Consider the following 23,810-nt stretch of genomic DNA (forward strand, 5'->3'; position numbering starts at 1 on the left):
AAGGTAGCCCTAAACCACTTAACGTGGCTTAACATCACCTTGTAAATATGCCCCTTTCAGCCGCAGTCCTCTGTGGCAAAGGGATGTGCAATGGGTGTTGCTGTGGGCATTCCACCACAGCACCCTTTGCTTTTTGATGCTGCCCCAGATTTACAAGGCTGAGGCAGCATCAAAAATTAATGCCATGGAATACCAAGCGTTTGAATGGCAATACAAGGAGAAATTATTTCTCCTTGTTTTTTGCTCTTTCTAAGTGTGCTGCATTTAGCTCACATGAAAAGAGCAAATTGGCACTGCCATTATTGATTCTTTTATGTTCAGGAATGTGTCCATTCCTGCACATAAACAATTGTTCTGCAGCACAAGCACCCTTGCACCATGGCAGCAGGGTTCCTGCACTGGCGCAAGGCAGCTTTTTTTTCACCAGCACAAGGGGATACACAGGGGTGCACCATATTCTTCTGAATACAGCACATGCATGCGTTTTCAAAATTTCGGAGCTTGACGATGCCAAATTTGGCGCAGCTCCGTGCTGTGATTATTGTTTAAAATATGCCTGTAGTGACTCATGGCCACCTTTTGTTGTTTTTTAACACCATCCTCTACTGCAGCACGATCCACCCACACACATTCTCTGTTCTTTAACCATCCTGGAACCTCTTTCATACCTGGTTCACGTCCCTTGAGGGAAACACATGAGGAAATTTCAGTTATCGAATGTGGTGTGACTCTATAAGACCACACCAATTTCTTAAGTTCCTCAGACCATGCCAATCCATTCGCTAGTGAAAGTTGAATGTTGTCCATCAATAGACGGTTGATCCTCTCAACCACACCGTTTGCCTGAGGCCTGAACAAAGCAACTCTCTCATGAACAATTCCCATTTTGCATAAAAATTCTTTCATTCTTTTGGAGACCAACTGAACTCCATTGTCCGACACTAATGTCTTTGGAATCCCCCCATTCAAGAATACTCTCTCCATAAAGCCAATCACTTTTTCTGTCTCAATAGAATCAGTAGACTCCACAATTCCAGGTATCATCCAGGGGTGGAGGTTCTTGAAGTCTGTCCCCTGCATAGATAATCCTCGTCGCCAATGTAAAGATGGTTCCAACACAGAAGATAGGTTGGTAATCTTTATTGTAGCATGAGAATAACAAGACCTCCAGCTGCTTCACCAACTCCAGTTTCTTCTCTGCTCCACTTCAAAGAGCAACATTCTGTTCAACCTAGCAACACTCAACATTCTATCATGAATAAACCCCCACAATGCCATATGTCCTATAGGGAAGTGCAAATAAAATGTTGTATGGTATAGGCCTATATAACGAGTCATGACTTCTTTGTTTGTCTTCCTCACTATCGGGCATATTTACAATGAGCTAGCTCCGCTGCGGTGTCCTTTTTTTGTACACAACGGCGGCGCAATCTGTACTCCACACTGCTCCATATTTACCAACAGACGCATTGGGCCAATGAGTCAGTTTGAAGAGGCCTGAATCACATTATACCTGCACCAGGTATAATGTATGCAGGGTAGGTGTTCCCATGTTAAAAGCCATGTAGAACTGACACAGTGAAATTCACAACTTTTCACTGCATCACTCTACGACTTGACTGCATCAAAATCCCTATGCTTTCTCAAACCAGGCATAAGGATTGACACACTGCTTTTAACATGAGACTTGCATCTAAGTCCTGACGCATTGCTGGAGTTGCATCAGTCTTAAAATCAACTTCAGCAATGGGTCACTCTAGCGCCAAAAGACGCGTCAACATTTCTGATACATCTGTGAATCCTTGCACCAAGGAGCACTGTATTGTAAATACAGCACATCCATGACATCGTTAGGGCATTTGTGATGCTGATAAGTACATTCTTGTAAATATGCCTCTATGTTACTTAAATACTGAAGCATTCTGCCTAGATGCCAGCAATCTATTTAGTTTTAGAAGATAAAGGAAATACTTTTTCTCTATCAACTAGCTAGCACTACAATTGATTCTTGGCTGCTTGCCGCCATTTCTCGCTGTAAAGCTCTGTTCTGGTTTTGGGTACATTTGGGCTATAGAAATAATACACATATACATTTTACTAGTAAGTACTGGCTGCATACCTCATCACACTAACAGATATAACCCTGAGCAATACTAATCAGTTAAGTACAGAAACCGTGGTCTTTATATGACATGAAAAAATATACATGTGCACAAAAATAAATTTACATTTATGTGACAAACAGAATAAGCATGCATTTCTGTCTGGCCTGGTCAGAAGAATAATCATACAAAGCATTTAGCATGGATTAAGGCAGGTCTTCAAAACTGAAACTGGTAATTGAAACGTATGATTATCAATGAGCATTTTTTTGAAGTTTAAACTTCCTCTCGCAGAGCTAGGTAATTGAGGAGCAAGACCGCTGACTCATTGTCAGTGAAATTGCTCTCCCTCCCTTGCAGTTCCACCATTAAGTGAGGCCTCCCACGAACCCCTGCACTCTCAAGTGTTGGTGTTCGAGGCCCTCCTTCACCCGCAGGTTACCGGCGCCTCATCCCTGGTGGTCCAGTGGACCTCTGTCTCCTTTCTCCCGCTCCGCTTTTCACTCGTTTTTAGCCTCATTTTAACTTCTTTTCTGCACTTTCCTGCTCTTTACTGCTTTTCTGCCTTATTCCACTCCCTCCTCCTTTATTCCTTCTTTTCCCGCCCGTTTTCCCCCACCGCTGCTGCGCTTGCAGCCCTTCCCCCCAGCACAACCAGCCTGACCAGCCCAAACCAGCTCCCCTATTCGCTCCTGCCTCCCAGCTGTCCAGCCGTCCCCGACCCCTACCTAATGGTGGCCGCTGTGCGGCAGCGCCGCTGGCACACTGCTGGCGCACCGCTGGCGTGCCAAAGGCTAGCCCATCTGCGCCCGTCCGTGACCCGACCGCGACCAGCGCCAGGAATCCTGGGCCTCCATGCTGCCAACGCTACGACCCGGCGACACTCAACCCAGGCTGTAACAACAACTGCAAGCTAGCTTCACCAGCCAACACCCACTGACCCTTCAGCTGTCACCGCTGCCGGCACACCTACAGCACCGCCAAGAACACAGGCCCAGCACAACCTGCCCACAAGAACACAACTGAACTGAAGACCCTGCAAAGCATCCTCCTCAACGCCTGATCCCTCCACAAACACGCCACCGAAATCTGGGACCTCCTCGACAGCACCACCCCAGACGTCGCATTCTTCACTGAAACCTAGACCAACACCACCTTGGGACCGGACATCGCCATCCCCATTCCTCAACGATACACGATCTAGAGGAATGACCCCCCCCACCTGCCCGGAAGGAGGACTCCGCCATCGCCCACAAATCCACCCTCCGCCTGAGCACACTCCCCGATGAGCCCACAAACCTGATGGAACACCTTCACTTCAAGATACTGGCCAGCCCTACAAACACTCTCTGAAGAACCTTCATCTCCCTCGGACCTTTCGCCAACTCCATCACAGACATCATCTCCCTGCATGCCATCGCATCCACCAACTACACCCTGCTGGGAGACCTCAACTTCGACCTCGATAACCACCTTGACCCCAACACCACATCCCTCATGGACAACCTCCACAACATTGGACTCCGCCAGATCGTGACCGAACATACACACTCAGCAGGACACACCCTTGACGCCCCTCTTCACAACAGGAAACTCCATCACCTTCAGCCACATCACCGAACTCCCATGGACTGACCATTGATGCATCCACTTCACCTTCAGAACACCGACTATCCACAGACACCAGCACCTGCTAACATGAAGAAACTGGAACAAATACACTGACGACCAGCTCACCTCCTCACTCAGCAACTCCACCCCAACCATCGCAGAAAACGACAACCCCAACACCACAGCCCGAACACTGAACAGATGGGTCTCCGACAGAGCCAACACTATAGCCCCCTCAAGAAAAACAAGACCAACGCCAAGAAAGCCAGATGGTTTACCACCGAACTCCGAGAGTCCAGACGCATTTGCCACCGCCTCGAAAAAGTCTGGAGGAACACCAAATCCACAGAAGCCCAAACTTCAGAGCCGCCACCAACGCCCACCACCAACTCATCAGAAAAACGAGGAAAAAAGCAATTGAAGACAGAATCTATACACACGCACACAACAACAAAGAACTCTTCAACATCATCAAGGAGTTTGTCCAACCCACCAGCGAGTCTACGGACATCCCTCCCTCACAAGACCTCTGCGACAAACTCAGCACCTTTTTCCACCACAAAATCAAGAGCATCTACGACAACTTCGATGAAGGCAACCAACACACTGAACCCTCACCAACCACCCAAGACACCTTGAAGCCAATGATTGACAACTGGATAGCCCTCACCACCGAAGACACACTGAAGACAATGAAGTCAATCCACTCCGGGGCCTCGACGGACCTCCACCCCCACCACATCTTCAACTGAGCCACCAACACCATTGCACCAATGCTCCGCCATACTATCAACCGCTCCCATGGCGACCGCCTCGTTCCCCAATGACTGGAAACATGCCGAGGTCAACCCCCTCCTGAATAAACCCTTGGCGGACCCCACTGACCTAAAAAACTACAGACCCATCTCCCAGCTCCCATTCCCAGCGAAAGTCAATCGAGAAAGCCATCAACAACCAACTCGCCACATTCAAGGAAGAGCACAACATCCTCGACTCCGGCTTCAGAGAAAACCACAGTACAGTAACCGCCCTCCTCGCCGCAACAGACAACATCCGCACCCTACTGGACAACAGAGAAACAGTAGCCCTCATCCTCCTTGACCTCTCAGTGGCGTTTGACACAGTCTCTCACCGCACCCTAATACGCAGACTCCAGGATGCAGGGATCAAGGACAAGGCCCTCAACTGGGTCCACTCCTTCCTCTCTGGCAGAACGCAGTAGGTCAGACTCCCCCTTTCCTCTCGGACCCTACACCAACCACCTGTGGAGTCCCCCAGGGTTCCTCCCTCAGCTCTACGCTCATCAACGTCTACATGGCTCCGCTCGCCCCCTTAGTCAGAACCTACGAACTCAACATTGTGTCTTACGCAGACGATACCCAACTCATCCTTTCCGTATCCAACGAACCCAACACAGCCAGACACAACTTTTGAGAAGGCATGGAAGCCGTTGGCAAATATATGAAAAACAGCTGCCTACAACTAAACACCAACAAAACAGAAGTACTCATCATGCGCCAAAACCCCAATGCCTGAAATTACACCTGGTGGTCCCCAGCCCTTGGAAGCCCGCCCACCCCCACGGACCACGCACGCAACCTGGGAATCATCCAGGAATCCAAGCTCGAAATGGACTGCCAGATCAACTCTGTCTCCTGCTCCTGCTTCCACACCCTCTGCCTCCTACGTAAGACCTTCAAATGGTCACCAGCAGACTCGACTATGGCAACGCACTCAATGCCGGAATAAACAAAAACCTCACCCACAAGCTACAGAACATCCAGAATGCCGCCGCAAGGCTGGCCCTCAACCTGCCAAGACACTGCCACATCAACCAGCACCTGCGCACACTCCACTGGCTCCCCATCGAGGCTAGAGTCACCTTTAAGATGCTCACCCACGCACAAAAGGCCTTCAGAACACCGGACCAGCATTCCTGAACAGCCGACTCAAATTCCAGGCACCCCAAAGGACCCTACAATCAGCCCAGCTCTCCTACGCCGTGGTCCCCCACACCATAAAGATCAGATCGGGAGGCCGCTCCTTCTCCTTCCTCGCACCCAGAGCCTGGAACGCCCTTCCGCTCCACCTCAGACAGACAACATCGCTCCCCATCTCTGCAAGAAACCTCAAAAACGGGCTCTTCAACAGACCCCCTCCTTGATGGACTGGAACCTGCACCCCTCCCAACCCCCAGCACCTTGAGACACTTACGGGTGAGTAGTCGCGTTTAACAAACACTTGACTGATTGATTGATTGAATGTCTGAATTGTCTATCTGATTATAATGCCAGCGCAAACCCGATGCTATGTTGTCTGTGTGACAGGGATAACATATAGATAGTACTCCAGTTTAAAAAAAAATGATTATTATCGTGGGCAATTATTTAATGCAATTTATTTCAGGAAGTATTACTTTGCTGCGTTATTTAAATTATGCTACAAACGTGATTTTGACTTTACTGCTCAAATAGTTAACCATCATTTTGTAAAAGTCAAAGCAGTGGTATATCCCCTCTTGTTATACATTCACATGCCTATTATAACACCCGTCTTACGTTTTGCTACCACAAATGAGATTCAAACATTATTTACTATAGATGTAGAGTTCTTTCCCTTTACAAAGAATCCAAAAGCACCTATTAATGACAAACCCAAAACCCTGAATTCAGAGGTTAAGTATCTGTACACGCATGTATCAAGAAAAAAACGTTTTGAATAATAATACTGTCAGTATTTAAACTCTACAACAAAAATCTTATAGTGCAATGTAAAGTACTTATACATATGCATGGCTGTGTATGTTATAAATCATTGATTCCCAAAAAGTGAGTCAGGACCCACTGGTGGGACAAGAGCAGTTTTTTGAAGGGTCGCCAAAGTCCTGGTATATATGTAATTAATATTTGAAATGATTAGCTCTGCTAGGTCCTGAACAATGGGCCTTACTACAATGGAGGTCAGAAGAGCATCCGACTGCCATCGCAGCAGGAGTTGGACCACCCGACAATTAGTTGGAGGTTCCCACATGCCAAATTCAGATGCGACTGCCATGTAAGCAGCTGGAAACGTCTCTTTTTCTATTGCGGCTTTTGCTGCTGCCTAGAAAATGGCCACAGCACACAGGAGTGGCCAGCACAAATCAGTGGTGGTGGGGTGGTGGGGTGGTGGAGAAGGGAGAGAGTAAGTGGGGTGTAAGAAAATCGAAAACAACATACCCCCTCACCGTGCCTCTGTCGTCCTGGCGTCATCTCTTGTGGTCGGTGTTCCAGGAAGCACCCAGAATGAGGCTCTCCAATGGAGCATTGTGATTGGTCTGACGTTGTAGTTCGGCGCTCAGCCAGGGAATGGGAACCGGGACATGTTCTCCACCCAGGCTGTAATGCAGCCTGGGTGGAGAACATGCAAAGTATGCATGATTGTTTGGTCGGCCCGAGAGGGCCGGCCCAACATTCAAGCCCACTTAGAGTGCAAACCACACCTACCCTGCTCAGTAGAGCATCCCCGCCCCACCCCAAAGCTGCTGCAGCAGGGAAAACATAAAATGATTATTTTATTTTTTATTTATTTCACTGCTGCAAAGCCGCAATAGAAAAAGGGATGCTTTTAAACATCCATGCACCTTGTGCTAGACCCCATGTGGAGCCAGGCACATGGTGTATTGATGTTTGGGGGCATCACATGTGCTCACCCACGCACAAAAGGCCTTCAGAACACCAGACCAGCATTCCTGAACAGCCTACTCAAATTCCACGCACCCCAAAGGACCCTACAATCAGCCCAGCTCCCCTACGCCGTGGTCCCCACACCATAAAAATCAGATTGAGAGGCTGCTCCTTCTCCAAAGCCTGAACGCCCTTCCGCTCCACCTCGGGCAGACAACATCGCTCCCCATCCCACATAGAGGAGGTCCACAGGGAATGAGGGCCCTGCTAAGGGCCCCCAAAGTCCCTTTCCGATAGCCTTTCCATGGCAGCTCCAACGCCATGGAAAAGCTGTGGGAAATGGACATCATAATCCCTATGCCTTCACTGTAGGGATTATGGTCCGACTGATGCCCCCACGGGCTCCCTGAGCCTGTCAGAGATGTTCGTCTGTTCCTCCGACCGCCGTGGTCCGACAGACCACATCATAATGCGGCGTTTCGACCGATATCCTTGATGCCGGTAGGAACGTCACCTACGGCCTTTTGGTGGCGGTCCCACCAACATCATAATAAGGCCCAATGTCCCTAAATCCAGTTTTAAACCAACCCCTTGCAAGCTGCTGCTATTTTTTTTAACTTCACAAAGCTATTTCTGCATGTGCCCACTGTACACCATCGCCTATAACGATTCCACTTGTGTATGACTTTCACAAATAAATAAGAAATATGGATATAGCCTAACAGTCAGAGCTGCCAGGTTTGGTCCTGGTGTTGGCTCAACATCCTTTGATTTTAGGCAAATCAATTAATCTCCTCTGCTTATAATAGAATGAATCTGACCTTATAGTGTAGTATAGTCTAGTGCTTCAATGCACTTGAGCGGTGTTTATGCTATATACAACTGCAAAATAAATATGGATTCCAAAATTTACCCCCCAGCCTTATTGGAGCACACAAATAGATATGAGGCTTTAGCCCATACTCGGCTGTAAAAGGGGTTTCTCAAATTTGCGAAAACCAATGCTATCAATACCAAGATTTTTCAGAAGCTACCTAATTTTAGTGAATGGATGCCAGATACCAGCATCCCACTCTGTAAGTGTTCCAGCTCCAGACTCTAGTGAACTTTTTCATCTTTCACTTTTATTGGCAGATCAATATCTTGGCCACAGCCCAATATTGAAGGGTGTGGTCAAGGTTGTGACATTTACAAACAATTGACATAAAAAATTTGCCCTGTCTCATGTCCATTTAAGCTAGGATGGTCACAAAAGTTTGATTATTGTTCTAAAAATTGGATCATGGATCTAAAAGGTTTGAGAAGCACTATTATAAGGATTAAGCAATACACAGAACATATGCAAATGCACATAGTGTAATATTGTATTTATTACCATCTGGGGAGGGTCCATAACTCACAAAAGGTGAAGTCTCGAGTGAGTGATGATGCCCCTTCCGTCCCTCAACAAAGATTCAACCTCTATGTCCAGCCTCTGGCTGCTGTCGCTAAACAGTGGGACCTTACTATGGTCTCATACGCAGATGACACGCAGCTTTTTGTTACCTTAGCTGAGGGGCCCTCTACAACGGCCACCAGATTTAGAGATGGGATGGCGGCGGTAGCCGAATGGATGGCCACCAATTGTTTGCAATTAAATGCAAACAAAACGGAGGTGTTGTTGGTTGGAAAAAATGCTACACTGTGGAGTGAGCATTGGTGGCCGTCGGCCCTAGGAGACATGCCTACGCCCAAGACAGTGGTTAAAAATCATGGTGTCTGGATGGATTCTACTCTTAGTTTCCAGACCCACACAAAGAAAGTAGCTGCCACCTGTGTCGGTCTGCTACGAGGTCTTAAACCTCTTCTGAAATTTTTTGATACGTCAGTACGACAGCTAATCGTGCAGGCAACTATTAGTTCCCTTCTTTTAGGGGCTAATAAAGCAGAGATACTTTGGCTGCAACGTGTTCAAAACTCTGCAGCTAGAATGTTGGTGGGTCTTACGCGCTCTTGTCCTGTGGGTGCCACCATTCGAGGGCTGCACTGGCTTCCTATGGAGAAGCGGATTCATTTTAAATCGCTATGTCTATCCTTCAAGATCCTGAAAACTATCAGTCCTGAGATACTGAGCGACCTTCTGATTCCTTATGTCCCCCCTCCCGGCAGCTTCGCTCATTGGGGCAACACTTGGTTGTTGTCCCTCGGGTCAAACTATGCAGTGTAGGTGGGCGTTCGTTCCGCTGTCTGGCCGCTAGGCTACGGAACTCGCTGCCTGTACAAATTCGGGGTTTGGAAAGCTTGCTCGCCTTTAGGAAAGCTATTAAAACCTTCCTCTTCCCTTCAGCGTAGTCTACTGGTCCGGTGACGTTCATTACGACTTGACCTGCTGTGTGTGTTTTTCGATCTCTTGCAGCGCCGGGACGCCCCTTTGCTGGGGCAGCTGAGCGCTATAGAAATCTGTTTTACATAACATAACATACCATAGCGCAGATTGGGGCCAAAATTTAAATTATAGGATTCAACCTTTCAATTACCATCACTTACAGGGTCCAGCTATGTTTTCGCATTGGTTTCTCCTCGCCTTAGGTAATTGATCTTTGCCACCATCATTTGATTCAAAGAGTTTTTTTCGGCATCACTAGCTAAATTTCATATACAAGTTCAGTCAACTATGAGAGTTTGGATACATTTTGAAAGCTTTATTTTCATGAAGAGATTAGTAAGGTTCTTTTGTTTCAAATTAGTCAATAAATCTTTAGTAGGCTTAGTGAAATCTCATCAACAGTCAAATAATACATTACGAGTGTTCAATAAAGGAATAAATTCCTATTTTAAAAAACAGGACCCGAATTTCAAGTTAGTAGAACTCGAGAAGAGTTCAAGTTCAAGGACAAACAGGGATATCCAAAGAGCATAAAGCTAAAAGTCAAATTAAAGCAGCATAACTTCCCATAGAGAGAAGTTCATGAAACGTAGTCAATTCTAAGTAATAGAAGTAGCAATCTGTAAAAATAAGGCATCAAAATAAAGTACGGATGAACAGAAGCAGCAATAGCAGCAACCATTAGTCTAGCACAAGGGAACAGGTGAGACTCTCCAAAATAGTATGAGCGAGGGCAGGACATCATAGACAAGAGAAAAAAGCCCACTAATTTGGAACACGAAATACTATAACAGACATGAATACATGTTGCAGACATTGTAGCAAGGTTCTTATGTATGTGCTTCAGAGCAGGCGACTCAAGTTTTCTTGATATCACTGCTTTCCTTAAGGTCATCTGCTGGACCTAGGCACCAGTAAGGAGCCTTTCCAAGCAGTTATTTTTCCTTCTTGTCACATCGTTTTAGATCTAGGTTGACCATGTCCCTGTCGTAACATACCATTTACTTAGGATATACCTATAGTGAGCTTTGGTCCACCACCTTCAGCCACTAGCAGTTTTTAACCAACATCTTTCAGCTTTTGGCTTGAAACTGTCATTCACAGATGGGGAGAGGAGTTGGCCTAACGGTTAGGGCGGTCGACCTTGAATCTTAGGAACTGCGTTCAAGTCTCGGCAACGACGCAGAACATCCTGTGATTCTCGGGAAATCACTTAATCTCCCCGTGCCTAACAAAAATATAAATATGTCCTCATGTGTAAAGCGGATGTATGACGTTACAACGCATACTTTTACAATGCCTACCTTTACAACGCATTTTTTACAACGCAACATCCATTACAATGCATTTCATTACAACGCATGCATTTACAACGAATATTTAAAAAACACCTTTACAACGCATTCCATTACTTCGCATACTACCTTTACAACGCATACCATTACAATGCATAACATTACATTGAATGTAAGGTAAGTATTGGATAGTGTAGGGGTTAAAATTACTATTCTAACTCCAGGGGGTGCAACAGTAGGGTAAGTGTTGGATAGTGTAGGGGTAAAAATTACTATTCTAACTCCAGGGGGTGTAACAGTAGGGTAAGTGTTGGATAGAGAGACCGAGAGAACTCCTGAGGCGGAAAGCCGGGAGCAACGAGCACTATTTTAAAAATTGTATTTCTTGTGTGTTTTTAACTTGATTTCACCTACCATCACCCTCGCTAGCACTTGCCCTGCACAGCCGACCTGAACGGTGTCGCGGGCCGCCATATCTTGTGACATCATCGTGGGGAAGCCTGGTCAGGCCACGCCCCCTCCACAACAGGACACGCCCCTTCCTGTTTTTTCCTACTTAATCCATGTGTCTTCCACGTCCGCGCAGCGGACGGGCGCAGCGGGCGCGCCGGCGGCGCGCCAAAGGCAAGCCCGTCTGCGCCCGTCCGCGCCAGGACGGGCCAGAGGGCAAGTCACGCTGACCATTTCATCAGATATTCCCCCCAAGCACTTAGAGATTTACAGAATACTGCCATATTACCATCTTCTTTGGCTTTGCAACACATCTCTGCTGCTGGTCTCACGCGTCTTGACCTATCCCCTGTCGACGGTTGCCTACCTCCATCTACGTCGACTAGGAACTCCAAATCCATCAGGGTATCATATTTGAATACTCGGTCGTTAGCAAAACATTCTGAGGACATCTTCATCCTGCTCTCTAGTTCTAATCCTGATATACTTCTACTCACGGAGACGTGGCTTACTTCAGAATCTTTGCCAGACATCCTGGCGGCTCTCTCCCCCGATTATTACATTCTCCATGCCGAACGTCCTGGCGACCGGCCCGGGGGTGGGGTAGCGGCCATCATATCTAAACGCCTGAATTCTATCTCCTCCTATTCTCTTCCCCTCCCTGAGGTGGAGAATCTACTCATCAGCGTGCAAACGAATACCGGCCCTCTTACTCTCCTTTTCTTATATTGGCCTCCATATTCTATGCCATCCTTTTCCACCACTATGAGTGAACAACTGTCTTCTCTTCTTACACTGCACTCCCGTTTTGTTATCTTTGGCGACTTAAACTACTGGTTTGGTGACACTAATGCCGGCCCTCATGCCACCGAGCTGTTTGAGACTCTTAGAGATCTGAATCTCGTCCAACAGGTCTCTCAACCCACCCATATTAAGGGACACATCTTGGACCAGATTTGGACCTGCAATCTGGCGCTGTCCCCCCCAGACATACTTCCATGTGCCTGGTCTGATCACTACTTAGTGGACACCACCATCACAGTTGTCGGTCAGACTCCCGCCCCTCTGATGGCTGGTGGCTTCTCCCGTAAATGGAGTTCATACGATTCCCAGGGCTTCCTCACCGCCCTGGCTGACTCCTGCCCAGTCATTCATGACCTCAACGACATCGACGGATTCGAACGAGATACTGCCTCCTGGCTAGAGTCGGCTAGTGATCTGTTTGCCCCCTTAGTCAAATTCCCCTGTACTAGACATCGGAATTCTCACAGGTGGTTCCCCGACGATCTCAAAGCCCAGAAATTAAAAACACGCCAATTAGAACGCACCTGGAGACACGACTACTCTGACTCAGCCAAACAATCTTATCTGGCTGCACGTAAAGACTTTAAAACAGCCATCCGTTCAGCCAAAATGGAACACTTTGCCAACAGGATCTCCTTGGCAGCCGATAAATCTAAGGAGGTGTTCAGAGTTCTGAATGAGTTAACCACAGATGATAGAACCCTTCCAGCCCAGACCCCCACTCAGGAGGCCTGTGATACCCTGAACTCCTTCTTCTTAGAAAAAATCTCAAAAATCAAAAAAATCCATCCCTCCACTTTCTCAATTGCCACTACCGGATAACTCCTCCAACAATCCCTCGATCCTCACTTCCTTTCCTGCTCTAGATTCCACCTCCTTGTCGGAACTAGCCACTCGCGTGAAATCTGGCTCTCCGAACTACTGTTGTCCACCTTCTGTCCTGCGGAGCATCTGTCTCAATTTACCAGATAGTGTTTTACATCTAATCAACCCATCTCTCTGCAGTGGCATCTGCCCCACCTCCTTCAAGGATGCCATCCTGGTACCCCTTTTAAAAAAAACGGGTGCCGACACGTCGGAGCCGTCGAACTACCGCCCCATCTCCCTCCTCCCTTACTTCTTCAAACTTATGGAGGCCCATGTTACCCGCTGCCTGTCCAGCTTCATAGAATCTTCCTGTTATCTCGAGCCGACTCAGGCCGGCTTCAGACCTGCACACTCTACTGAAGCCGTTATCTTGGCAGTTCTTGACACACTCAGAGTAATGCGGACGCAGGAACCCCCCAAGCCCTCGTCCTACTGGATTTGTCCGCCGCGTTCGACGCGGTGGATCATAACATCCTTCTCCGCCGTGTCGAGCAGGCGGGCATCCAGGGCGTTGCTCTTGAGTGGGTCAAATCCTTCCTCACGGGAAGAACACAGGCAGTCCGCCTAGGTCCTTACATCGCCAAACAAACCCCCACGTCCTATGGTGTCCCTCAGGGTTCTTCCCTTTCCCCGCTCCTTTTTAATCTCTATCTCCGGCCACTTATTCAGTCACTTTCAAAATGGGACATCGTCACCTATAACTATGCTGACGACCTACAAATCAACTTCTCTCTCAACTCCCCACATGCCATCAAAACCTTCCATGGAGCCATGATTCACATCCAACTCTGGATGAACCAGAACCAATTGAAGTTGAACCCTGGCAAAACTGAGCTCCTCCTCCCTGGGCTCAGCCACGCCTACTGGGGCCCACAGTTCTGGCCGCCAGAGTTTGGATCTCCCCCTACCCCAGTAAAAACAGTAAAGAGTCTGGGTGTCATCATTGACACTGAGCTCTCCCTCAAGGCTCAAGTTGGAGCGGTGGTTTCCTCCTGTATGTATCAACTTCGGAGGATCCGCAAAGTCCGTTACCTTCTTCCCCCGGCGGCACTCACCCAAACCGTTATTTCACTGGTACTTTCCCGTCTGGATTTTTCTAATGCCATCTACCACGGTCTACCGCAATTTCTGATACAACGCCTTCAAGTTGTCCAGAATCAAGCGGCCCGCTTGATTCATGAAACCCCCAGATGGCAATCAGCTAAGCCTTTGCTCATGAGCCTTCATTGGCTTCCAGTCGATCGAAGGGTCGCCTTTAAGGTGGCTTGCCTCACTTTTAAAGCACTTCACTGTCCTGGTCCCGCTTTCTTAAAATCCCTCATTCACCCTCACTGCCCCACACGCAATCTTCGATCAGCCCACCGCGATCTGCTGATCATCCCCAAGAGCAAAACTAAGAGATTCGGCGGCCGCCGCTTCTCCCATTTGGCTCCTGTGCTTTGGAACCTCCTCCCTCTCTCTATCAAATCCTCCCCTTCCCTCTCGAATTCTAGAAAAATGTTAAAAACCCATCTTTTCCCCATCTCTGACTAGATCTTGTCATCTCTGCTTCCCCCCCATCTGTTCTGTCTATCAGCGCCAGGAAGCTTCGGTGTCAGTGCGCTTTATAAAATACACTTAACATAACTTAACATAACATAGTGTAGTGGTAAAAATTTCTATTCTAACTCCAGGGGGTGCAACAGCAGGGTAAGTGTTGGATAGTGTAGGGGTACTATGTGTTGTAATGCTATGCGTTGTAATGGTATGTGTTGTAATGACTGGATTGTAATGACATGCGTTGTAGTGGTGTGCGTTGTAGTGTCATGCGTTGTAATGGTTGCGTTGTAAATGCATGCGTTGTAATGGATGTTGCGTTGTAAAAGTTTCGTTGTAATGGTAGTGCGTTGTAAAAGTTGCGTTGTAAAGGTTGTTTCCCGTGTAAAGCGCTCTGATACCCGATACCTTCGGGTCAAGTTTGCGCTATATAAAACTTTATAAAATAGATCAAAAATAGGTTGGCTCCACCCAAAGGTATATTTCTATCACTTGATAATACTGACTGCTGTGGCTTATTTTTCAGTCTCTAATTCACTGCTTTTATTGGACTTAATTACAGCCTCCTTAATACCTATACCCTCTCTTTTCCCTCGTGTTGGCTTTCTCCTGTGTGTCTTGCTGTGCTCCTCTTCAAACTTCTCATTCCCTCTGCCACTACTTCAGGCGTCCCTTGTGTGCTTCACAATTCTGCTCAGCTAGGAGAACCATTTTTAACCTCCATTGGCTCCCGGTGGCACAGAGAATAAAGTTTAAATCTCTGATTTTGACATTCAAAATCCTTAAGCTTTCTTCTCCTCAGATCCTGCAGCAACTTATTCTTCCTTATGCTCCAGCTCGTCCTTTGCGGTCTTCTGTTCTCCACCTTGCCACTGTTCCCCGTTTTAAAAGATCCAGGATTGGCGGCCGCTCCTTTCGAGTCCTTGCCGCCAAACTGTGGAATTCCTTGCCCGTCCACATCCGTGCCATCGATGAGCTTCTTGCTTTTAGGAAGGCGGTTAAAACTTTTCTCTTCCCCATAGCCCCCTAGTCCTTTGTCGTTGTGTTGTGTTTTCCACCTCCTGTCCGGTTTTAGTTCTGCACTAGCGCCAGGACGCCCCTTTGCTGGGGCAGCTGTGCGCTCAATAAATCAGGATAACATAACATAACATAACATAACAATCCCTCCGTCCACCACAAATTTACATCTTTCTCCTGACCCTCCCTCTTTTCCCAAACAGTCCATGTTCCCCTTACCCACCACCATCCTCTTACATATTCCTCCCGCCCTATACTCTTTCCCCTCTGTGATCCTTGTTACCCACCAGCTGCCCCTCTGTGTTCCTTGTTGCCATATCCAGCACCTGCCCTCATTGCCCTAGCCAGCCCTTCTCTCCTGGCAGTTTCTCATAATTACCAAAAAATCTCGATCATAGTTGTGCTTCATAGAAACAAAACAGCAATACTGAAGACTCCATTGCCTTCAAAATGTTCCTCATATGGGGCCCGATTCACAGAACTAACTTAAGACAAAATCCTACACTTACTACCATTTTGGTATTCACAGAAGACACTTACTCATTTTGGTATTCACAGAAGGAGCTTACTCATTGATGAGTAGTGCCATCTGTGAATACCAAAATGAGTACGTGCCTTCTGTGAATACCAAAATGAGTAAGTGCCTTCTGTGAATATCAAAATGAGTAAGTGACTTCTGTGAATACCAAAATGGTAGTAAGTTTAGGATTTTGTCTTAAGTTAGTTCTGTGAATCGGGCCCCCTGTTTCAGAAGAAGGTTGGGTGGCAAGTGAGCTTTAATTTTAGTTATTTCTTTCTTTTTCTTTCCTTCTTTCTTTCTTTCTTTCTTTTTTTCTTTCTTTCTTTCTTTCTTATGGAACGAAATAAGGACTATAATGAAAGCTTGCATGCAATCAGAGCTAGAAATACAAACCGCACTGTATTGACGGCAAGGAAGCATTCAATACAGTTCGCACTTCCTTTGTCTGGTTTTCATGTGCTTACACCCAGTGCCTTAGCACATTACACTAAGATCTATTCTCTTCATCTGTGATTGTTCTCTTGGTGTAGAGTCTGTCCAATGCATTTCAACACAGTTGAACTATCGATTATTTTATTTTATTCTAATTTATTTTTGTCTCTGCCTGCTAGTCCGTTGTTGCTGGATAGAGGTCAGCTGTACACAGAAGCATGCTGGACTCTCACTGTACTTGTAGTCAGGAATGGTACAGATGAACATCCGACGGCACAGATCACACTCACCTATATATATTTCCATTTCACAAGAGGATCCTTCTTGAGGATTTTTAATGACAAAAGGAGCACATTAGTAATACTAAAGCATTAAAAACCCCAACAGATAAGGTTGATATTCCTTATAGAACACTAAATTTGCATCTTTACCACTGAATTGTTTAAAATATGCATTCAAACAGACGAGATAAAGTCAGAAAAAAACGAGTCAATCTGGCCAGCAAAACAAACAGAAAAAGGCATTAAAGGATTTCATGTAATCCTATTTGAATACAAGGAATCCTCAGCGACAGACTGGTTAACACACATGCAAGGCGCACTTGTTAAAAGGCTTAGCAGACGGTGCACTGCGCTCCACTAATAAAAGGAGCTTTAGGACATGGCAGAATCGAATGCCCATTATTATCAAACACATGTTTATTTTATTTATTTATTTTAAAGGTTTTATATAGCGCTGGCTAGACCCGGAGGTGTCAGAGCGCTTTACATGAGCATCAGATCATAGTTATAGGTTACATCGTTACAAAGGTTACACAGTTATTTGAGCATTGCAACATAGTTACTTGTAAGGTCGAGATAAACAATAAGCACAAATACGCAAGGGGAAAAGCAAGCAAGGGGAAAGACTCAGGGGAGGGGGAAGGAGCTGGGGAAGTAGACAGTCCAGTAAGCTGTGATCCCAGGGAAAGTGGTATCACTTCCCTATCTCAGTTGCGGGAGGCTCCCTTTACGCAGTGGACTCTCTCAGCTGGTTCACTGAGACTCCAGAGTATACATATTGGATCTTTCCCCAACAAGGGGAGAAGGAGTGCTTAGTCAAATGACACAAAGGACCGGGGGATAGGTAGACTAGCAATAAAGGTGAGAGAATTCAGGGAAGGGGAGATAGGAACTAGGGAGGTAGACAAAGAGAGAAAGAGTACTAAATGGGAACACATTTAATTAATGAGTTATTATATAGTGCTGGCTAGACCCGAAGGAATCAGAGCACTTTACATGAGGAACAATAATGTTGCAATTTACATCAGTTAAAAGTTACATAAGTATCAAGAAAAGCATTTAAAGAATATAGGGAACAAGGTGAATGGAGCAAGGAAGGGTAAGGGGATAGGGTAAAGGGGTAGGAGGAAGATAGGAGACGAGGGGAAAATCTGCCCAAGGTCCGGCTGGGTAGGTGACGGCAGGAGTGGGGAGTCCACAACCCATCTCCTCTTTTGCTAGATGGTAGCTCCACCGGGCATCACCCAAATCGCTAGGTCTCCACTGTCTGGAGTAAGTTCCGCAGGTTCCAAGTCCTGATGTGTAGGCAGGTTAGGGGATAGGTTCAAGGTCTGGTCAATGTCCAATTGTTGTCCCAGGGAAGTAAAAACGTGTAGGGAACCACTATGGAAGCCATCATTGGGGTCAGGCAGGGGACTGTACTGTACACTGGTGGACATCCTAAGGTCAGGCATCTGGCAATTAAAGTCAATATCCAGGACAGCGGCCACTAGAGAATAACCAATCCAGCGTGCACACACCATCACACGCACAGACATGCACAAGCACACACAAATGTGAGCAAACACTCTCATATGCGCACTGATGCACACACACAAGCCCATAGACAGAAAACATCCAAGAACACAAGCACACATCAAATTCCATGCTCTAATACAAAAACACCCAAATAGATGCACACGCAAACACCATCACATGCACAGACATGCACAAGCACACACCAATGCGCACACACTCTCAAACACGCAGACACGCACACACACAAGCACACATACATAAACTATCAAAAACACAAGCGCACATACAATCACATGCTCCAGATCAAAAATACCCAAAGACGTACACACAAATATATGCACACAGATACCATCACACGCACAGACATGCACAAGCACACAGAAATGTGCGCACACACTCTCATACGCGAACAGAGGGTGCCTACAAGCACAAGTTTTCATAGCACAATGAACTAGAATTATCCTCAATTTAAACAGCACCAACATGACAGTAACGCCAAGAAACAACATACAACATTCCCAGAGCATCTATCCCCTGGGGAAACTCCTTCTCATACAACCCTAAAAGCTTCTCCGGTTTACATAATTTGTAAGCATATTTACAAGTGTTTCCAATGTAGCAGGTAGCAGCGGCCATGTCAATTGTTTTCGAACGACCTCTAGGTCGTTCATTACACTTTCCCTGACTCTCTGGATCAGGATGTGGATGGAATACACCCCATATTTGTATTGTAAACGACGACAGTGAACACGAATCAAGCAGGGAAAGCAACATTTCTTCATGGGTAGCAATTCATTCAATTTAATACAATTCCCAGTACTAATATTTAAAATACACGTTTGATAAAGTTGAAAGCAAAACCACAGTTTTCAGAAAAGCACGTAACAACGATTTTACATGATTTGAAGAATCAGATTGGTTTTACTGGGTGGGCCAAGGAACAAACAAGTCGCCTTCCCCCTGGTAGACACGGTGCAGCCAGTCTGTCTTGGTTGAGTGAACCACTTTGAGAGCATGATGGGCATAAGAAGTTGACTGACAGACCAGCAGCTTGACGATGGAGCTGCAAGCTTTGGTTACAGGATTTACCCCCAGATGCATCAAGAACCCATTTTGCTATTCCTTAATAGCGAAAAATAACGATTTGCTATTAAGGAAAAGCAAAATGCAATGCATTAAGAAATCACTAAAAAAATCGCGATTTCTTAAAATTCCTTAATTGCGAGTCGCAAATTGCGAGTCGCAATTAAGGAATACCTCCCCATTCATTCCTATAGGCCTAGAGGCCCATAGGAATGAATGGGAAGGCATTCTCAATTTGCGAATCTCAATTAGCGAATCGCAAATTGAGAATGCGATTTCAAGGGTACAGGGGTGTCCAAAGGACACCCTGTTGCACCCCTGAAATTGATCTGTGTACATATGTTGCGCACACACATGCCCTTAGGGCATGTGTGTGCACAACATGAAACTTTGAAAAATACACTTTAGTGCATTTTTCAAAGTTTTTGCAAATTACCATGAAGTTCAACTTCATGGTAATTTGCGAGCCCTATAAGCGAAATCGCTATTTTTTAAAACTTTAATGCATTGCATTTAAGGAATCTCAATTTGAGATTCCTTAAATGCAATAGTAATTTAAGTAATCGCAATTTTGCGATTTCTTAAATTGCGATTTTTGCATTTGGGATGATGCATCCCAAATGCAAAAATACCGGTCGCAAAGGGGCAGATTCTGAGAATCTGCCCCTTTGCGAGCGGATTTTTGCTTGATGAATCTATGCCTAAGTGTTTGTGGTGGTATTGATCTAACTAAGAGATGACAAACTGAGAGGTCAAATGAGCAACTATAAGGTAGGAAGCCATAGGCATAGATGCATCAAGCTAAACACCGCTCGCAAAGGGGCAGATTCTCAGAATCTGCCCCTCAAATTGAGATTCCCTAAATGCAATGCATTAAAGTTAAAAATTAGCAATTTCGCTAATAGGGGGAGCACATTTCCATGAAGTTGAACTTCATGGTAATTTGCAAAAACTTAGAAAAATGCACTAAAGTGCATTTTTCATAGTTCTATTTTACAGACAAACATGCCCTTAGGGCATGTGTGTGGGCAAGATGTACCCATATGCAGATTTCAGGGGTGCAACAGGGTGTCCTTTTGACACCCTGGCAACCTTGAAATTGCAATCTCAATTTGTGATTCTCTAATTGAGAATCGCAAATTGAGATTGTCTTCCCATTCATTCCTATGGGCCTCTGGGCCCATAGGAATGAATGGGGAGGTATTCCTTAATTGCGACTTGCAATTTGCGAGTCGCAAATAAGGAATTTTAAGAAATCGCTATTTTTTAAGCGAGTATTTCATGCATAGCATTTTGCTATTCCTTAATAGCGAATCCTTATTTTTCACTAATAAGGAATCGTAAAATGGATGCTTGATGAATCTATGGGTTAATGCCTTAATGACGAGGAAACCTTAGACTTTCCTTTGACATTTAACAGTTCAACAACACACATTTGAAAATGATGTACTTCAAGGTTATCTGTTTTCGCTTTGTTAGATGAGCAACCTAACTGCTTATAATTATATTATAATACAAACGTATTTGTTTTATTTGAAATAACACTACAAGTGCCAAAATCCAGAATTAGGTCCCACGGTGTTTGCCATCCTTTAACCACAAGAGTCTCATATACTGCATACAAACGGAGTAAATATCTTTGAAATATTTTCATTACAGTCTACCTAATATTTTCCTTAACAGGTACCTGTGCACGGTTTTTGTTTTTCCACACATATCCCCATTCCCAACAGCAATATCAAAGGGGTGTATTTCGTAAATGTGAACTACAGAACATTATGTACCTGCTTCAGAGGTCTTTATCAACGTCTCATTTACATAAGGAAAGGCCAAACATACAGCCACAAAACTTACAAGTAACCTTCAGTAATGTCAGCTTACCAGTAAACTTGGTATTTAATGCTGCAAGACTTATTAAGGTCTTTCACTTTGACTGATTATAAAAATGAAATGGCAGAGAAGACAGCACCTCTGAGGAGCCAGTTCTGCAAAACACCATTGTACATACATTGATGCACGACCCTGGAGGGCCGCCATGTTTTTCAGGCCTGGAGTCAGCCATTTCATTAATCACCCTGTCATCTCTGATAGCGGCAGCACATTATGCTGCAATAATCGATTTCACTGTTTCGGAGGGTGATTGAATTCACGACTAACTGGTCTTTCCTCGCTGTTTGTTATTCCCTTTAGATGTGGTTCTGCATATTCCATTAATACCTGTCTTGGTGACACACTATGTGGTTGCTAATGCACAAGTGTGCGAGTGCATCCATGCATTATGGTCAAGGGAATAGTCAGCCTCAGTGTTTCCAAAATAAACAAATATTTAAAGGCTAGTTTTTTTCTAATCAACTTTTTCCACACATATCTAGTGAGACAGACTCCTTTCTTTTCAATCAGAGTGCACTCACCACAAGGACATGTCAATAAAAGCCCACAGAGGAGAAGTCTGCACAGCCAGTCACCTTGCAGTGGCACTCAAGCGCCGCAAACTAAAGATTTCTCACAGCATGAATGATCTTTTCAGTCATGAATAAATCCATTCTATCTCCGCTACTGTGAGCATTACTTAATATAATACACCTCACCGACTTCAAAGTAACTACCCTTGAAAGAAAAAAATATATGAGACGAAGGAACCATTCATTTCTGTTGTACAAGAGTAACATAAAGGCAGAAGTGGTGTGCTTATGTTACTTATGTCTCTGAAAAGCTAAACATATTACAATGAAGACCAGCCACCAGCCAGGCACAGCTTGCTACTTACTTCTCTAAATAATCCATCAAGTCTTCAAATGAAGAACAAGTATATATTTTACATTTAATGGAAGAAAACCTATATTTTTACAAGTATTGACAAGATGTCTTGCTTTTTTGTTAGGGAAAGTATTTGGGATTAGTTGGTCGACTTGTGCAGATCCTAGCTGTTCCAAAGGAAAATGTCCTAATTATGCAGCATCTTGGGCTACAACAATATAGAAGCTTAGAGTACTTGCTGAAAAAACTACATTAGCAGAGTTAAGCTGTAACCCAGACAACAGAGTTATGAACAAAAGTCACAGGAGATGGTTTGAAGGTGGTGGACTTAAAAGGCACACAACAAAACATGCCGAGCTAATATTTTAGATTGGTGCCAGTATTTGGGGGGATTTTGAAAGCAGGATATGTGCATAAATGTTTTTAATTTGTGAGGAAAAACAAGCTTTCAATCCAACAACATTTTCTTAACAGAAATGTAAAGCAAATCAATACGTAAGCGTGATTGGTGAATAGCAATGCGTCTTTATAATGGCACATACTAATTACAATGTACTCATGTCAGCACAGTGAATAGGTTATAGAGCACACAATGGATATAGACAAAAAAAGCCCACTAAAAACCCATCACCAAAGCTTTTTTTTAAACATATTTTATTAAGTTTTTGTAAGATATGACATACATCTATTTGCAAACAATCCGCTTACATATTCTATTTCTTAATATTACAGAGTACAATAGGCACATCTCCAAGGAACAATAATATCAGTATTTCCAATCATGGGCTTTACATTTTGCTCTGCGGCATTTCACGGATCTGCCGTGTTTTCCGGTGATATATATATACACAATTTTAGTAGTCATCTTCCCCAACTTCCCACCACCCCCCGAAACTCAGTCTCAGTCTGTCTATTACATATATATATTAGCCATTCCTGTCAGCACATGAACATAAACAATACTAACAGAGGTACACAATTCCGCATGATATAAAACGTGGTTGTGGTATGGGCCTCCTACCCTGACCAATCACCAAACTTTAATGGGAACACAGACAGGCCAATTTGACCATGCACAAAATGCAATGGCTTTGGTGGACAGGCCATCGAAGCAATGGCAAAACATGACCAACACATGAACGCCAGTGAATGGAGGGGGATGACCCAGTGCAATCAGTTTTTAGAGTGAGGGTGACGGCCAGTAACGTCACCTCACTAAAGGCTTAGGAGATAAGAAACAGGCTGTCTTTGATAAAACAGCGAATGCTACCAGAAGAAAAACATCAGAGTGTTCCCTTCATTGTTCATTCTCCATCTAAACTCATGTATATTATAGGGGCCCTGTGGCACCTCCCGCATCCCTAGTTCCAACACCTCTGGGATGATTCAAAACCCACGATTTCTCTCCACATATTGTGCTTTTTGAAGAATTGATGACACAAGGTCAACAACACGCAAAGCTGTTTATAACCATCTTGCTGGGATCCAGGGCTTAAAATGGTTAGTC

At 45.2% G+C, this 23,810-nt stretch overlaps 1 protein-coding gene across 1 annotated transcript in view; it reads right to left on the reverse strand.

Moving 5' to 3' along the window:
* C2_2H4orf50 (chromosome 2_2 C4orf50 homolog) overlaps positions 1 to 23,810 on the reverse strand; it is a 264,277-nt gene that overhangs the window by 45,138 nt on the left and 195,329 nt on the right. The gene's annotated exons all lie outside the window — the stretch shown is intronic.

This window comes from Lissotriton helveticus, chromosome 2_2, assembly GCF_964261635.1.
Source record: "Lissotriton helveticus chromosome 2_2, aLisHel1.1, whole genome shotgun sequence".
Lineage (NCBI taxonomy): Eukaryota > Metazoa > Chordata > Amphibia > Caudata > Salamandridae > Lissotriton > Lissotriton helveticus.